Source organism: Magnolia sinica, chromosome 8, assembly GCF_029962835.1.
Source record: "Magnolia sinica isolate HGM2019 chromosome 8, MsV1, whole genome shotgun sequence".
NCBI classification, from domain to species: Eukaryota; Viridiplantae; Streptophyta; class Magnoliopsida; order Magnoliales; family Magnoliaceae; genus Magnolia; species Magnolia sinica.
Genome location: NC_080580.1, coordinates 63,984,952 through 64,002,828, shown reverse-complemented (window position 1 = coordinate 64,002,828; position 17,877 = coordinate 63,984,952).

Here is a 17,877-nt window from a genome sequence, read left to right as displayed (position 1 = left end):
TCGATAACTCCGACTGATTCCCAGGAGTTTGGGAGCTTCTTCTTATTGTGCTCCTTAATCTTCTCCTCGAACTCCTTCGCCTTGTTTCGGCGAGTCTTCTTTGACGAGAAGCAGGTGGAGTGTCTTCTCGAACAGGGGGTCTATCGTTGTCTGTGTGAATGTGTGCGGTTGTTTTTAACCACTCGTCCCAGTCATATTCTCGACCTCGTTTCAGAGGTCGTTCTAAATCTCCCATCACAATTGCTTGACGAATAGGAGAGGGTAAGGAGGAAATGCGTTCGGTGAAGTTATAGGTTGGTAGTACGGGTTCTTTGAAATATGAGGGATTATGGGCAGTGGTTTTAGTATATTTTGCTAGTGGTTGATCTGAAGAAGGAGAATGGTGGAAAAAAGATGGATCGAGTAAGTCCTGATGAGAGGGTTGGTCAGTAGGAGGGTCCACAGCACGGGATGTTCGCTTGAATAGCCGAAAAGAAAAGCTGGAATTTGTCTAACTCCTGGAAAAGGGATTAAGCGATGAAAATTTTTCATTAAGTACTAGGTTGCGCGGACACGCGTAACCAAAGTCTGTTGCCCAAAGTAGCGTAACGCCAAGAAACACTTGCGCGAACATGGGACTGTTGCGCGGGTTCACGTAAGAGAAATCAGTTGCGCGGGGAAAAATTACAGAGAAACAAAGGGTTCACTATAGCGGGAGAAAAGTGGAGAATGACTACGAGTTAAGGTATTTATAGAATCCACTGCCGAGTATGGTACGCAGGGCTCGGTTGTGTGGACCCATGCAAACCCTTTTATGGTGAAGAAGTTGTTCCTTTTTCTTCGATTTTGGGGAAACAAAGAAAGGATCATGGGGCATCTGTTGAGGCATAAAAAAAAAGAAAAGATTGAAGCTAAAGAAGATAGAAAAGTAGAAAGAAAATAGAAAAATAAGAAGAACAAAATGACTTTAGGGTGGTTTACGCTATTCCGCGCAAACGATATCTATTGCGCGCAATAGAAATACCAGTTACGCAGGTTCGCACAACTGACTTCAAGACTGGTTCTTTGTAAAAGATCTAAAGTGTTGAAGGGTGGGTCCCATGGCACCAAGATCAAGGTGCCACACATGTGGGGGCCTATAAGTACCCCCTCCCCCTTTCATTTAAGAGGGTCAAAGATTTTGGAGAAGAAGTAGAGCAAGAAAGAAGACTGAAGGTAGGAGTGAAGAAGCGCCGAATTGCTTGCGCAGGTCTGCGCAACCCATATACGTTAAGCGGGTCAGAGCAACAAGACTACCTTGTAGATTGTGATGTTAAGAAGCTAACATGCTGGTGAAATGACCAAGTCTCCAGATTTTCTTCTGTCCAAGCTTCAAGAAGAGAAATCAGTTGAAGAGATCTATATCATATTCCTCTTAAAGAGATGATCAAATCACAAGTCGGAGTGCTGCCGGATTTGACATCTGACTTGGACATTTGAACTTTGTCAATTTCTACATTTTAAATAATCTATCTTAGAATCAAGAGATGTTTGAGGATGTAAATGAACTCAGTAATAATAAAACATAATGATTATTCTTAATTTCTGTATTCTAAATAATCTATCTTAGAATCAAGGGATGTTTAAGGATGTAAATAAACTCAGTAATAATAAATATGGATCATCCAAAAAGAATTTACATACCCTGATGAAGAATTTTCTTTTATCTTGCGCAGTCCAATATGTTGGCATGAAACCTGTGGCAAGATAATTAGCAATATCAGCAAACCAAGATTAGTGGGAGAGTTTAAACTGTTCTTCATCAGGGAACATGTCATTTATAGGTGTCGTCTCAAGGGAATTAGGGAGGTCAAGTCTTGAAAGATGGTGAGCCACTACGTTCTCTACTCCTTTTTTGTCTCATATTTTTAAATCAAATTCCTAAAGTAAGAGGATCTATCTTATCAAGCGGGACTTAACATCATTCTTAGAAAGAAGGTACTTGAGTGCCACATGATCAGTATAGATGATGATCTCTAATCCAATCTAGTAGGACCTAAATTTGTCCAAAGCAAATACTACGGCTAAGAGTTCCTTCTCTGTAATAGAGTAATTCACTTGGGCAGGATTTAAGATTCTACTTGCATAATGAATAATATAGGGCTTCTTTTCTTTTCTCTGGCCTAACACTGCCTCAATAGCATAGTCAGATACATCACACATAATTTCAAAAGGATTGCTCCAGTCGGGTAGTTACATGATAAGTGCAGTGGTCAACATGCCTTTAAGCTTAGAAAAAGCTTCCTGACATTGCTCAATCGACTCGTATGGTACATCCTTCTGAAGTAAATTGCATAAAGGATGAGAGAAGTGACTAAAGTCCTTTATGAATCATCTATAAAATCCAGCGTATCCTAAGAAGGATTGTATGTCTCATATGCTCTTGGAGGTAGGTTAGAATAAGATCAATTTTAGCCTTATCTACCTCAATTCCCTTGGACGAGATGATATGTCCAAGAACAATTCCATTATGAACTATGAAGTGACACTGTTTCCAATTTAGTACCAAATTCTTTTCCTCATATCGCTTCAGCACATTTTTCAGATTTTCCAAACATTCATTGAAGGATGGACCAAAGACAGAGAAGTCATCCATGAAGACCTCTAAATATTACCCCACCACGTCAGAAAAAGTACTCAACATGCATCGCTGAAAAGTGGCAGGGGCATTACACAGTCCGAATGACATCCTTATGTAAGCAAAGATGCCATAAGGACATGTAAACATTATCTTTTCCTGATCTTCAAGGACTATCTCTATCTGATTATAGCCTGAATACCCGTCAAGGAAGCAATAGTAAGAGTGACCAACTAGCCTTTCCAATATTTAATCAATGAAGGGCAAAGGAAAGTGGTCCTTCTTCATGATGGTATTCAATTTCCTGTAGTCAATGCATACTCTCCAACCAGTAGTAACTATAGTTGGCATAAGTTAATTGCCAGCAATGGCTACGATGGTGATTCTGGACTTCTTAGGAACCACCTGAGTTGGATTCACCCATTGGCTATCAAATATGGGGTATATGATACCTACATCCAACAGTTTAAGTACCTCAGCCTTAACCACTTCCTTCATGTTTGAATTTAATCTATTTTATGGTTGTCGAAAGGTCTTTGCATTATCCTCAAGATGAATGCAGTGAGTACATATAAAAGGGTCGATTCCTTTGAGGTCCGTAATCGACCATCCAAGGGCTCATTTGTGCTCAATGAGAGTAAAAATAAGCATACTCTCCTGTTCTTACTCAAGGTGAGAAGAAATCACCATCAAGTATGTCTCATGTTGACCTAAATAGACATATTTAAAATCTGAGGCTAAAGGTTTTAGGTTAAGCTTTGGTGCTTTGAGGCTAAACGGTAGAGGCACAACATTAGTTGGGGCAAAATTTCAAATTGTGGCCTCCACCAGTTAACTTTAAGTACCGGCGCAGCATCAAGCAAGGCATTCATCTCCCTAATCATGTTATCATACAAATCAGGTGAGTAGGCCAAGCACGTCTCTAGTGGAACAAAGGATAAGGTCATTAGAGCTCTATCATCCACGAAAGAGTCTATCATATTAATGTCGTAGGCCTCGTCATCATCAATTTCTTATCCGCTCATGTTGAAAAAGATTTTGAGCTCCAATGTCATATTTTCAAAAGACAAATTCATGACCCCATTCCTATAATTGATGATAGCATTAGATGTAGCAAGGAATGGGCGGCTAACTATTTGAGTGCTCATATCTGCGATGGGTATTGAGGGTCAAATATTACATATTAGACCCCATTTATTACTTGGTTTTATGAACATGATAATGCTTAATGTTCTATTTTAATCATGTTTGTGTTGCAAGGTGAATTTAAGAGCTTGGATTGAAAAGGATACTAAAAGCATGGATTTAACGCTCAAGAATCACTAAGCCAAGATTGGATCTTAGACGACCAAGAATGAAGAATTCATATGCCATAGATCTAAGAAAACCAAGTCCAGAATGAAGAGAATTGAAGTTTTGAAGAAGCTTCGGTTGGAGATGTCGGTTGGAGCCAATCTGACCTAAATTTGATAGATTTTCTGCACAAGATTTTTCAGCATCAACTTCGATCCGACCGAAATCGCGTAGAATTGTCTAGTGAGAAAGTGTGATTTTGAACCTTAACTTGGTCTAACTGAACCCAACTTCAGTCCGATCGATGCGTAATGCAATTGCTTAAGTTTTGACAGTTTTAAGCTCGGATTGTGAAAATTTCAAGGAGTTGCATAAGATAGGGCTTCACAACTATAAATAGGACTCCCTAGGACATTCCTAGGCATCTTCTAGGGTTTGAGGAGTGGAGCCAAAGGGTGGATAGTCACCGCTAAGAGTTTTTCTTCTTTTTCCTTAGTTTGTTTTTATGTTTTGTTTAAAAGTTCTTAGTTCAATCATGTCTATGGTTGGCTAAACCTCTTAGCTAGGGCTATAAGAGGTGAAGCTTATAGTGTGATTGAGATGTTTACTTTATTTTGATTCATGTTTTGTTGAACTCTCTTGGATTATAGTTTGATTATAAGGAATATTTTTAGTTTTTAATGGTTTGTTGTGACAAATTATAATAGATATGCGAAAGCTTGAGATATCTTCTTTTCTTTGAGCTAGAGGGGTATTTCTCTGAGTGACTTATGAAAGTGCCCTGGTTTGTCAATTAGCGTGAGTGTTGAGTCAGTCAGACAAGTGAGCCCCATAGGAAGATCATTCAAGCGTCTGCCTCAACAGGATGTGTGCTCGAACTCGTCAAAGGTAAACTTAGCCTCACATCCCATGTCCCAAAACACCAGGTAAATAAAACCCTTAAAACTGAATAGCACAACTTAGGGTTTAAGGTGAGAAACTATTTTGCAAAATCAGGAAAATCTCTAAGTTTTCAGCTTTTATCGATATATTAAGACCACCTCGACGAGATCGAACACCAGTTATCGATGTCCTCGGAATACAATCGATATCATCGAATGAGGACTACTTGTGCCCATCAACCAAATTGATCTCTGGACTAAATTATCGATGAATCGATGGAACATTTGATATCATCGACATTCAAATTTTGAGATCATCGAGACGACTCGATATAATCGAATCCTGGTCTATTTGTGTCCAGCAAACATCTAAGAAAAATTATATATTTATCGATGACTCGAAGGAAGCCTCGATTTCCTCGGACTTCAAACTCCGATGATATCGATGGACCCTCAATGTTATCGATTTTGGACCAAACTATCCAGCAAGCTTTTTAGGAAAATCCTCTTTAAATGTTCGAGGAATCGAGACTCCCTCAATAATATAAATATTTAAATTTCGATCATATCTAAACTAGGTCGATATCATTGAATTTGGACAAAGGAATGTCTAGCGAACTTATAGAAAAATCTTCTATAAAAGATTGATGAATCGAACTAGGTCATCGACATTTGAAATTCGATGACATCATGGGAGGATCGATAATATCGAAGCCAGCTATCTCATATTTAACTTGCTCTCATGTTTTCATTGTTGAGGAATCGAACCGTGGTTCGATGAAATAGGAGTTCAAAATCCGATGACATCGAAATATGTTTGATATGATCGAGCTGTGTATAAGAGATTTAGCTGTTGTCTGTAGAGTTCATATCATCGATCTGTCCCTCGATGTCTTCAAAAGTATATGTTTAATGATATTGAAGATGGATCGATGATATCGAACTCTGCCAAAAATTTGACTATTTTATTACCGTTGGATTTCTTTACCTATTTAAGGAGAGCTTGTCTTTAGTTGCTGGTAGAGAAAGAAGAGAGTGCTTTTGAGTGTCTAACCTTAGATTATTTACCTAAATCCCTTTCTCTCAAGGGAGTTCATCCTCCAATCCACCCTCATAACTGATAATCAACAAAGTGGATTGGGGAATGAACTTCCACATTCAAGGTTCCTCCAGCTACCACCTTAATTGTAAATCATTGAGCTGGGACACCTTGAATACTTAAATGCTTGGAATCACTCCGTTTTTAAAATAGAAAAACATTTAATAGAGTAGGATTCCAACATAACCTTAACCCAACCCGTCACCTTACATTGGAGTATCATAAGTGTTGCGGATCAAGGGAGCTGAAGATTCTCCATCATCAAAGGAGATCTTCATCAACATGCTTAATGGGCCTCATCTACTTATCTGTCAGTCACTAGAGTCCAAAGACCCTGCTGATCATTCCTTTGTGTAAGATTGGGTCACAGGTGATTCTCACCCCTTTCGAGTCCTCATAAGAGGCCTCCGACAGGAGAATACTTGTGGGTGTTGTGTGTTGACCCTTACTCTCGGTGAGCATAAACTTAGGTCCTTAGTGTAGGTCCTTAGCCTGTGTGGCCTAAAACCTGGGTGTTGTGCGTTGACCTTTACTCTTGTGTAGGACATAAACTCTAGGTTCCTTGTGTGGATTCTTAGCCTGTGTGGCCTAAAATCCTAGGTTCCTCATGTGGATCCTGAGTCGAGCATAAAACCCGGCTATTGTGTGTTGACCATTGCTTCGATGTGGGCATAAACTTGTGTCTCGTGGAGACATGTCTAGGTTCCTTATGTATGTCATAGAGTCGACCTTATATAGGTTGTGAAGGTTAGAGGTGAACCTAATTTAAAACCTCCGTTAGTGAGATCCGGTACACTCAAGGGTTGAGTGCGTCCGCCGGAAGTGGAGTAGGCACGTAGCCGAACCACTATAAAACGACAGTGTTTGGGATTGTTATTTGCGCATTACTCTTATATGTTTTCTTTGAATGTTTTCATAATGCATGTTAACATGATTATTTAGAATTGATAAGAATCACATCCCACACACACTCAAAGTGTATCGTTTATTCATCATAAGCTAAGACTACATATTGTGCGAATACTTGGCAGTCTTATGATTGGATCCTCTATTTGGCTTGGAAGCCATTAGAGTTAAATTGGGGACATCATGATAGGAGTCTGTTAAATCAGGGTTATGATAATAGGATTTAATTTATCATAAAATGTTGATAAAGTCCTATTCACCCCCCTCTAGGACACTTTGACCTATTTCCACTTCTACTAAAGCGGTATTTAACGCAATTTCAACATGCACTTGACGCAGGATTGTCCCACCATTCCAAATCCTCACAACTCTCATTCATTGATGATTAGATTCATAAGAAGTTTTGAGATATGATAAATCTCTTCTCACTAATTGGATAAGATAGAACTCTAATTCCAGTTGTGTCCTTGAATCAAGCAAGGTAGCATCCCGAGAACTTACAAGTGTATCCTTGGAAACCCTAGTTTCCCACCTTTGAATTTCTTAAGTTTTTCATTAAATCTCTCACAATTACTCCCAAATATTCCAGATTTAGGTTTTCATCTTCTCCTAGTTCTAGTCATAGTTAAATTCAGAATACACACTAGATTAGTCCCTGTAGATTGGACCTCAGTCTCACCGAGATTATTACTACATCGCGACCCTACACTTGGGGTTGTGAACAATGAGCTGAGTATCCTAGATGATAAAGTCTACTGGATATTAGAATTTATCAGCTTGGACTAATACATCCTCAATCATCCCTATTGGTACACGAACTGAGATATCAATAAGTTGTAAAGTGGTCCGGGTGGATTTTATTTCACTTAGACCCAGTTGTTCATATACCGAATAAGGAGATTTATGCTTGCCCCCAAGTCAAGAAGTGTATTCTGAAAGTGCCCTAGTTTGTCAATTAGCATGAGTGTTGAGTCAGCTAGACTACAGAGCCTCATAGGAAGATCATTTCACTTTCTCTATCAGGAAAATTTTCTTTTTGATACTTCACCGACTCTTGGTTGTGCATAAGTCTTTTAGAAATTTGGCATATGAAGGAATTTGTTTCACGGCATCCAAAAGAGGGATGTCGACCTTCACTTTTTTCAACACCTCTAGAATATCCTGTGAGTTGGCCAGAGGTTTGGGTGCAATCAACCACTGGGGGAATGGAGCAATCAACTTGCTCAGAGGTTCCGGTTCTAATCCATGTGGAGTAGTGCTAGGTCTATCATCTGTGTCCTCTTCCAAGTCCTTAGACTTTTCATCCCTTACCAAAATAGATTTGTCAATTGTTTTTCCACTCCTAAGAGTGGTGATAGACTTGGCTTTCTCCATTGTGTTTGAAGAGCTTGGTTCACTAACTTCGGATTACAGTTTACGATTGGGGATAGGTTGAGCTGGAAGGATCCATTTCTCCATAACCATAACACATGAGTCTATCTTTTGTATAACCTTAGTGAGTTCTAGTAAGGCTTGGAGAGTACTTTGCTAGATAAGCTCCTAAATTTACGTGGGATTTTAAACCAATTCCTCTTGATGTTTCCCTTGATTTAAGAATTGGTTAGGGATTCTTTGAGTAGTAGCGGTTTGTCTATTCCTCCAACTGAAGTTTAGATGATTTCTCCAACTTGAATTATGTGTGTTTAAAGTGAGTCCTTTGAAAGGCCTTTGGTAGTTGTTCATGGCATTTGATTGCTCGTTCAATATTTCTTAAAAAGAAAGTATTGTTGGACAATTCTCGGTTCTGTGAACGTTACAAGCACAAATACCGTAGACAACTTCCTTAGCCTTATCCTTCTTAAGTTTCATGGACTCGAGTTTCCTTGTGAGACTGGCCACTTTAGCATTTAGATCATCTTCCTCTTTTAATAAGTGTATTCCTCCATTCTCCTTAGATTGAGTAGGCTTAGAAGTGGTGTTAGGTCTTGGAAAGTTCTCCCATGATTGTGTAGTTTCAGCAAGTTTGTCAAAGTAATCCCACACATCATTGACATCTTTGTTCATGAACTCCTCATTACATATTATCTTGATGAATTGGTGCATGGAAGATGTTAGTCCTTCATGGAAGAAATTTGTTATGCGTCATGTCTCAAAACTGTTTTGTGGGCATGAACTGACAAGATCATTGAACCACTCCCAACATTAGAAGAATGTTTCATCTTTCTTTTGGCCGAAGTTCATGATTGACTTTCTAATGGTGTTCATCTTATGATATGGGAAGAATTTCTTTATGAACTCCCTTGTCATGTCATTCCATCTTCTAATAGATTGTGGACGTAGTGAATGCAACCACGTCTTAGCTTTTTCTTTTAAGGAGAAAGGAAAGAGTTTAACCCTGATCATGTCCTCAGACACATTAGAAAAATATAAAGTGGCTATTATCTCATTAAACTCTTTCAAGTGTAGATATGGACTTTCATATTCAAGTCCATGGAACTTTGGAAGGAGTTGGATCACTCCTGGCTTGATATCCATATTTCCTATATTTTTTGAAAAAATCATACAGGAATGTGTGCTTACCCCCACTGGTTGTAAATAGTCTTGAAAAGTACAAGGCGGGGGTGCATGATTCACCTTATCCTAGGCCTCCTCAAGTGGAGGTTGAGGTTGAATTGCAGGTTGATTAGCAATCATTACTTCTATTAACTCTGAGGATCTCAAGTGGTGTCTAATCCTGTGATGGATAAGCAACCTTTCGACTAATCCTCCTTCACTCAAAATACATGGAGTATTATCACAGATCCACTTGCGCACGAAACACTCTTAGCCTTCAAGTACATAATTTAACCTAAAATTTAAGAATTGAAAACTACAGCAATTAAGAAGTAAGAGAGAGAGAGTTAGAACGAAGTTACCAGATAGCATATGCTAGGTTATGATCCTGAAAAATAGAGAACAAAGTTATATTCTAAAAATAAAGCAGAAAAATTCCTAACCTACGAATAACACAAAAAGTTAATCCTAACCTTAACCTAACGTTAAAACTAATTAAATTCAGAAAAATGCAACCGTAGTCCCCAGCAACGGCGCCAAAAACTTGTTCACAACCCCAAGTGTAGGGTCGTGATACAGTAATAATCTCGGTAAGACCTAGGTCGAATCCACGAGGACTAAACTCGTATGTTTTTGTAAGTAACTAGAAATAGAAATAGGAGAAGATGTAAAACTAAATTTGAAATCCTTGAGAGAGTGATTTTGAATAAGGTAATTGAAACTTATAAATTTAAAGGTGGAATTAGGGTGCCAAGGATCCACCTGTAGCTCTTGGGATGCTACCTTACTTGATTCAAGAGATCCAACTGAAATTAGAGTCCCAACTTATCCAATTGGAAAGAGAGATGATCAAATCACTAGACTTCTCATTGACCTAGCCTCAATAGAAGAGAATTGTGGAGATTGGAAGGGATTTCATCACCCAACCATGCCCTGGAGATGATGACGAACAACAGGATTTACCAATCCATAAATCTCAAATAGGAAAATAAAATATTCAAAGCTATCACAGGCTTTACTGTAATTTGAGTCACAATAAACAATTGAAAACTGAAAATATTCCTTACAATCAACTAAAAATCAATGAAGTTCAACGTAAACATGAATTAAATCAAGATAAACATCATAATCACGCTACAAGCTTCACCTTTTAGCCCTAGTTAGGAGGTTTAGCCAACCACAGACATGATTGAACTAAGAACTCTTAAACAAAGCATAAAAACAACTAAGGAAGAAGAAGAAAGACTCTTGGCGGCTGCTCTCCATCCTTTTGCTCCACTCCTTAAAGTCTAAATGATCATTAGGAATGCCGTAGGGACTCTTATTTATAGTTGTGAAGCTCCACCTTTCACACCGACTTGGAATTTTCGCAATCCAATTGCGAAACCGCCTCAAGTTACGCAGTTGCTGCTTTTCCAAGTTACACTTCAGTCAAACCAAAGTTGAATATGAAGCCGAGTTCGATTTTGGAAAGGATTCTTGTCATGCCCCAAACTCGAAAACCGAGTTCGCCAAAATTCTCGATCGCCGAATCTAGTGCCGACAGAATTAACTCATTTCATCGCTGGAGCTTTTTGTGCACTTTCGGTCGCACCGAATCCTCTCTTTGGTTGGACTGAATTGTTCATCGATTGTGTTGAATTAGCTCTGAGTTCCATCGTTCGTTGCTGGACTGTTTTGTGCAAGTTCAGTCGGACCGAACATGGGCTCAATCGGACCGAACCTATCTCTTTTCTGCTACAGATTTTGTGATCTTTCAAGTCCTTTCTTCAGCTTTTGTACTTGGTTTACTTGGATCTTTGGCATGTGAATTCTTCATTTTTGGTCTTCTAAGATCCAACGGCTTGGTGATTCTTAAGCATCAAATTCATGGTTTTAACATTCTTTTCAATCCAAGCTCCCAGATTCACCGTGCAACACAAACATTCATAAAATATACCTTTAAGCCGTATAATGTTCATAAAACTAAGATATAAATAGGGGAGAATATGTAATATTTAACTCTCAACATATAACACCCACGGAGTTACCTAAATAGGAAATGGTACTATAAGGTCAACCTCATAAGAACTTCCCGTGAGGTCAAGCTGTGTGGGCCCCATCATGATGTGTGTAGAACATCAACTTGGAAGCGAGCGCATTCCCAGTACTCCATTCCGTATCTATTTATAAGACCCGTATCCTAGTCCGTACTGTTCCGTCGACTCCCGCGATCCTTCCCGTCGAAGTCCGGCAATCCGCGACCTATAATCGATGTTTGCGCGTGACCCTAAGTCGTATCCTATAGATTTGAGTCGGCTTAATCCGAGACTTGTACCATTGCGACCGCACCGTCGCCGCGGTTCCAACGCCGCGTCTTGCATACCGATCTGATACCCTGGCAGGGAGATGTGGGCCGGCGTTTATTTCGAAGAAAATGCCGCGCGTTTGCAATCCCAAGAGAATCTCTACAACATGTCCCATCAATCAATCAATCACCTCATGTCAAGTACAAGAACACCCATGCTTTCTTTCTCCACAAGTTAAGCAACCACCAAAGTCAACCCATCACTCACCTCACATCCATCACTCCATCACCCATTACTCTCTCTCCTTACATCTCCTCTCTCTCTCCCTTTCTCTTCACAAATTCGAAGCAAGAGAAGAGGCTCACGTCTAAGCTCTTCCATGAGAGAAAAGTGAGTTTGTGTGGCCCACTTCCTCTCCCTAGATCCCTCATCCTAGTCATTCAAACCTCATCTTCCACCATCAAAGTGAGACACAAGGAGATTGGCTTTCCAACGGACTAAGAAGATCGAAGGTGGGTGCTTTATAAGTTAGATTTTTCATGTTTTGATGATGGGGCAAGTGAGGCCTACTGATTGATGGTATGGATCTCACTTTGGACCCTTAATGTGGCCGATGGCCCACCGTGATCCTCATGACTATTCCATAATGGGGCCATTCTTCATAGACCCCATCATGATGTTTACTTTTCTTGCATGGATAGAGGTCATCTAGACCTTTCATCTTGGTGGAGAAAGGATCTCCACCGTTGATTTTCGATTTGATGGGCCCACGTGAAATGGGACCCACTTGATATATATTTTAAATCATGCAAGGGAGGGCCCATAATGTCGGGGTCCCTCCATCACACATGTCCCTTTCTCTCTCTCTCCTTCCCTTTTTCATTTGGGTTTGTGTATGATGATGTGGGTGTGTGGCCCACCGGATGGACCCCACCATGGAACATGTATTCGATCCAAGCCATTTATAGGTGGGGCCCACTTTATATATGTGATGTACTCACACCATCCACCATTTGGTGGCCCACTGAGCAGGGCCCACCTTACATACGTGGGGTGCCAAACTGTCCAGCGTCCTAACTGGACATTAACTAGAACAAAAATATTAGCTTCATTCCAAACTTTTGGGGAGGGCTGCCCATGCAGAGGCCCCTCCTTGATGTATGAATTTAATCCACGCCGTCCATTCCATTGTCCAGATCATTTTAAGCGTTGAGCCGAAAATGAAGTCGATCCGAATCTTGGGTGGGTCATAAAATTGGAGAAAGAGTTCTCTACCATTGAAACCCACTTTAATCCTTCTATACACCAAAACACATTGAATATTAGACTTAATGGGTTTGTATCGAGATAGAAACCAATGGTTGGGTTGGATTTTTCTGATGCGGGCCCCACCTTTATTGACTACTGGCGCTTTTAAAATATATATATATATATATATATATATATATATATATATATATATTTATATATATATATTTATATAAGTCCCTGAGATATGTATGCTTGAGGACGCTGCTGGCGTCAGCGTGAAACGGGCAGGGATCCACGGCCCCAACCATGGCCCCACCATGATGTGTGTTGTGCATCAACACCATGCATTTTCTGGAGGTCCCTTTTGGGACGGTGGGCCCCAAAATCAGCCGCATGTGGAGCTCGGGTAGCCCACGTCAAGAAAAAATGAGATTGAACGTCCGCCATTGAACTGTTTTGGGTATCACAGAAGTTTTGAATTTTTATGAAATTTATTTTCCCTCTCTATCAAGGACGGTGGAGCCCACTGTCATGTATGTGTTTTATTCCACCGTCCACAGCGTGGGATAGTGGAGCCCACCATGGTGCATGTGTTCTATCCAAACCCTCCACGTCACTGGACGGTTGGATCCCAATGATGTATGTGTCCCTCTGGGCCGTCTATCTATTTGGTGGTGGGACCCACTACCATATGACAACAGCAAGTGTTGTGGGTCTCACTACTAAATAATACTTATATTATATATTATATATTTCATATTATATAATATATGCATGGTGGTGGGGCCTGCGCGGTACCCACTTTGCCTTCCTAAGTGCAGCCAGCTACTTATGCAGCAGCCATCTAGCTGCTCCTTTGTTGGCAGCAGGCCCCCATTGATGTACATCGACACCGTCTACCATTTGAACATGTGTGAGGCCCACCTTGATGTACTTTATGGCCCATCCGTCAGGCCCACTTTGATGTATTTTGTGGCCCAATCGAGAGGCCCACTTTGATATACATGCGACTCATCATGATGTATTTTTGAGGCCCAGGTGCAGGGCCCACCTGTTACGTTATTGAGGCCCACCGTGATGTGTATGAGGTCCATTGTGATGTATTAGGGCCCATGGGTTGAGGCCCATTGTGATATATTTTGGCCCATTTGGTAAGGCCCATTTTGATGCATTTGAAGCTCATGGGTAGAGACCCATTATGATATATATATGAGGCCCACGTTGATATGTATGAGGCCCGTTACTGAGGCCCACCGTGATGTATATGAGGCCCGTTATTGAGGCCCACCGTGATGTGTATGAGGACCGTTGTTGAGGTCCACCTTGATATATATGAGGACTATATGATGAGGCCCATTTGATGTATTGAAGGCCCATAGGTCGAGGCCCAATGGGATGTATACCAGGTCTATTGCATTGTGTGTTTCCACCATGGGTTATGTAATGACATTTATGGCGGGCCATGCCTTGGGAGCAATGTTGGTTTGACGTCCACATTGTAAGGATAATGTTGGTTACATGTCCGCATTGTATCTCTCCCTAGGGCCCAGTGATAGGCCCATACTTGTTATGTGTAGGCCATCTAGGCCCATCTTCGTTGTGAGGATAGTTCATCACTTTATAACATGCTTAGTATAACTCCATGATTCATACCCATACGCATCATATATATGCTTGATATGAGGAATGTTTGATCATAGCATACGCCATTAGGTAGGTTGTTATGAGACTCGTGATAGGCGGAGGTTATCTCACATGAGCGCACGGTATGCGCAGATTGATGCATGACCGGATTGTATGACTCATGCATCTTGCATTGTGTGTTGTGATTCACTGCACGCCTAGCGACATCATGGTCGTAACCTCCACAGACATATCGTGGATGGCCGATGGGACACGAAAATGTTTGGTTCGAGCATCGTGCCATAAATGGCCTTGGGTGAAAATCTCTAAAACCCTCGTGGTACCAGAGGACGCCCCAACGTCGAGACCGAGTGGATACATGAGCGCCCGAGTGCCGAATATCCGGAGGTCGCGTCTCTCACCGTGTCGTAGTCGGTTGGGAAGGAGTGTGGCCTTACCCGCCCGAGGGAGTAGGCATAGCTAGGAGTTTGACCAACTCGAGAAATGGATCCGCTATCGACGAGCCGGGTAAGTATTGGCGGACTACTAGCAAGGTGGATAGTGAGGTCTCTTCCACTTACCCGGTTGTGCGCTTGATGGGGTGACGTAGTGTGGAGTGTACTAGACCCTGGTAATAATCCCAGAGTAACCATACCGATATGTGGACATATTGAGCAGAATTGCATATCCATTCATTCATTCATTCACTCATTCACTATCCACTCGGTGGTGGCGCGTAACTATTTGTTACGTGTACCTTCGTATGGCCAGGATTCAGGAGCGCGACTAACCCGAGATCAAGAATTTACCACATTGAGTCGGACTATCCAAATTTAGGTATGGGTGGTTTGGATAGAAGTCCCTTCTGGTGGATCCCGTAGCTGCGATACTACGTACTATCATCCCGACTCCACATTCCAAAGATGGTCATTTCATTCGCACCGCATATTACATTGCATCTACGTACTTAGTATTTTAGGTTACTATGTTTTTTACACTTATATAGCCTAAATGAGGTTGATGGTATTCGTGGCTTGTCAGATTTGTATATTGCATTGCATCCTCAACATCTGTTATTGTCTCATTATGTTTTGCATCGCATAGCCTTGTACGACTATAGCACTCATGGCCTTACCAGTATATTTTCGCTTACTTTGATATCGTATGATTCATGATCTTGCCAGTATTTCTGACATTGTATGATTATGACATTATATTGAATACTTGGCACTTATCTTGCGCACACACTTTCACCACCCTCTAAGTTTTCTATAAGCTTATGCACAATAGATGCGTGTAGGTGGCGTTAGGTTGCAGCAGCGTTGTGCTTGGAGTGTGTAGCGGACTTCTGGAGCTTTAATTTCGATATATGTATTTTCCTTTCAGTACTATATTCAACTATATATATTAGTGGATATGTGGCGATGATAATGTTGCCTTTGCGATTTGGGTAAACTTATGATTATGCTTCTTATGAGATAAATGTACATTGAAAAATCTTCCTTATAGGATCCTAAGATCGGAACCTGGCGTATGCACGGTGGAAGTTGAGAATTGGATATTACGGAGGCTGTCGGCACCAGACTCAGTGATCGGGATTCCTGTGAATCCGATTTCCGAGTTTGGGATGTGACATGATGTATATGAGGCCTATGGGATGAGGCCCATTGTGATGCATTTGAGGGCCAAGGATGGAGCCCATTGTGATGTATGTTAGGCCCATGTGAAAGACCCCTCATCCAAGTGGGACATACATAATGAATGGGGATGGATTTGTGAATCACATCTAGGTGGGCCCAATATATGATTATGAATGTTTTAAGGCATGGGAAGCCCTTCTCAACTATAGTATGTGGTGTGGGTTTCTTACTGAACAAATTAACCCGCTCATCGTGTGACAGAAAGGGAAACATTCGTGAATATATTATAAAGCAGATTGAAGTAGTATCTAAGATCCGCTCTTTGGGCTTGAAAATTATACATGACTAACTAGTTCACTTGGTCATGAACAACTTACCTTCTCAATACGGTACATTCCTAGTGAAATATAATACTCTAAAGGATAAATGAATGTTGGATGAACTGATTTCTCAGCGTGTCCAAGAGGAGGATAGGATTAAGACACTAGGCAAAGCACAAAATATTAATCTTGTAACCTCAAAACATAGACATGGACATGGACATGGACATGGAAATGGACATAAAGGAAAGAGAAAAAGAAAACAAGGTTCTAAGGGATCCACAAGTCCTCTAGTTGGAAATCATGAAAATTAACCTGGGAATGGATTGAGTAACAAGCGGGCTAAAAATAACAATTTCTTCTTTTGCAATAAGTTGGGCCATCAAAAGAAAAAATGTATAAAGTACGAGTATTGGCCCGTAAAGAATGGTTATAATTCTATTTTGGTCTATATCGAATCAAATCTAATTGTTGTGTCGGTTGATTCTTGGTGAATAGATTCAGGAACAACTATTCACATATGTACTTTTATGCATGACTTACTACCGAGCAGGCCACTAACTGATGTAGAACGCTCAATATATATAGGCAAGGCATTAAAGTAGATGTGGAGGCAGTGTAAGTCTGTCGGCATAGGTTAGGGTCAGGTCATTTATTGAAACTAGTAGATACATTTTGTGTGTCTTTTATAAGGCGTAATTTGATCTTTATTTCTCGTTTGGATAAATTAGGTTATTCTTTTCAATTTGAGAATAAAAGATTAAGTATTTACTTTAATTCAATTAAAATTAGCGACGACTCTATGATGAACAATCTATACCAACTAGACTTGAATGTCTCACACGTTTATAATGTGAGTGCCCTGCATGGAAATAAAGTAGGATCTAAGCGAATACTAGACAATGAAAATTCCTCCATGTTGTGGCATGCATGATTATGCTATATCTCTTATGAGAGATTAGATAAGCTTGTGCAAAAAGGGATTTTCAATCTCTAGACTTCTTCGATTATAAAGTATGTGTTGATTGTATTAAAGGTAAGCAGACCAGAACTAGAAAGAAGGGTACAACAAGGAGTTTAGGACTCTTGTATATTATACACATGGACATTTCTGGGCCATTCCCTATAGCATCCTGGAGTGGACACAAACAGTTTATTACATTTATAAATGATTACTCTCGTTTCGGGTACCATTATCTTATCAATGAAAAATCAGATGTCGTAGATGCTTTTAAAATCTATAAGGCTGAAGTTGAAAATTAGCTCGACAAGAAGATTAAGGTCGTCAGGTCTGACCGTGGTGGTGAATAATATGATAAATATGACAGATCAGGTCGTAATCCAGGGCCATTCACTAGATACCTTCAAGATTGTGATATTGTCACCCAATACACCATGCTTGATACTCCAAAGCAGAATGGTTTGGTTGAAAGACGCAATCGCACCCT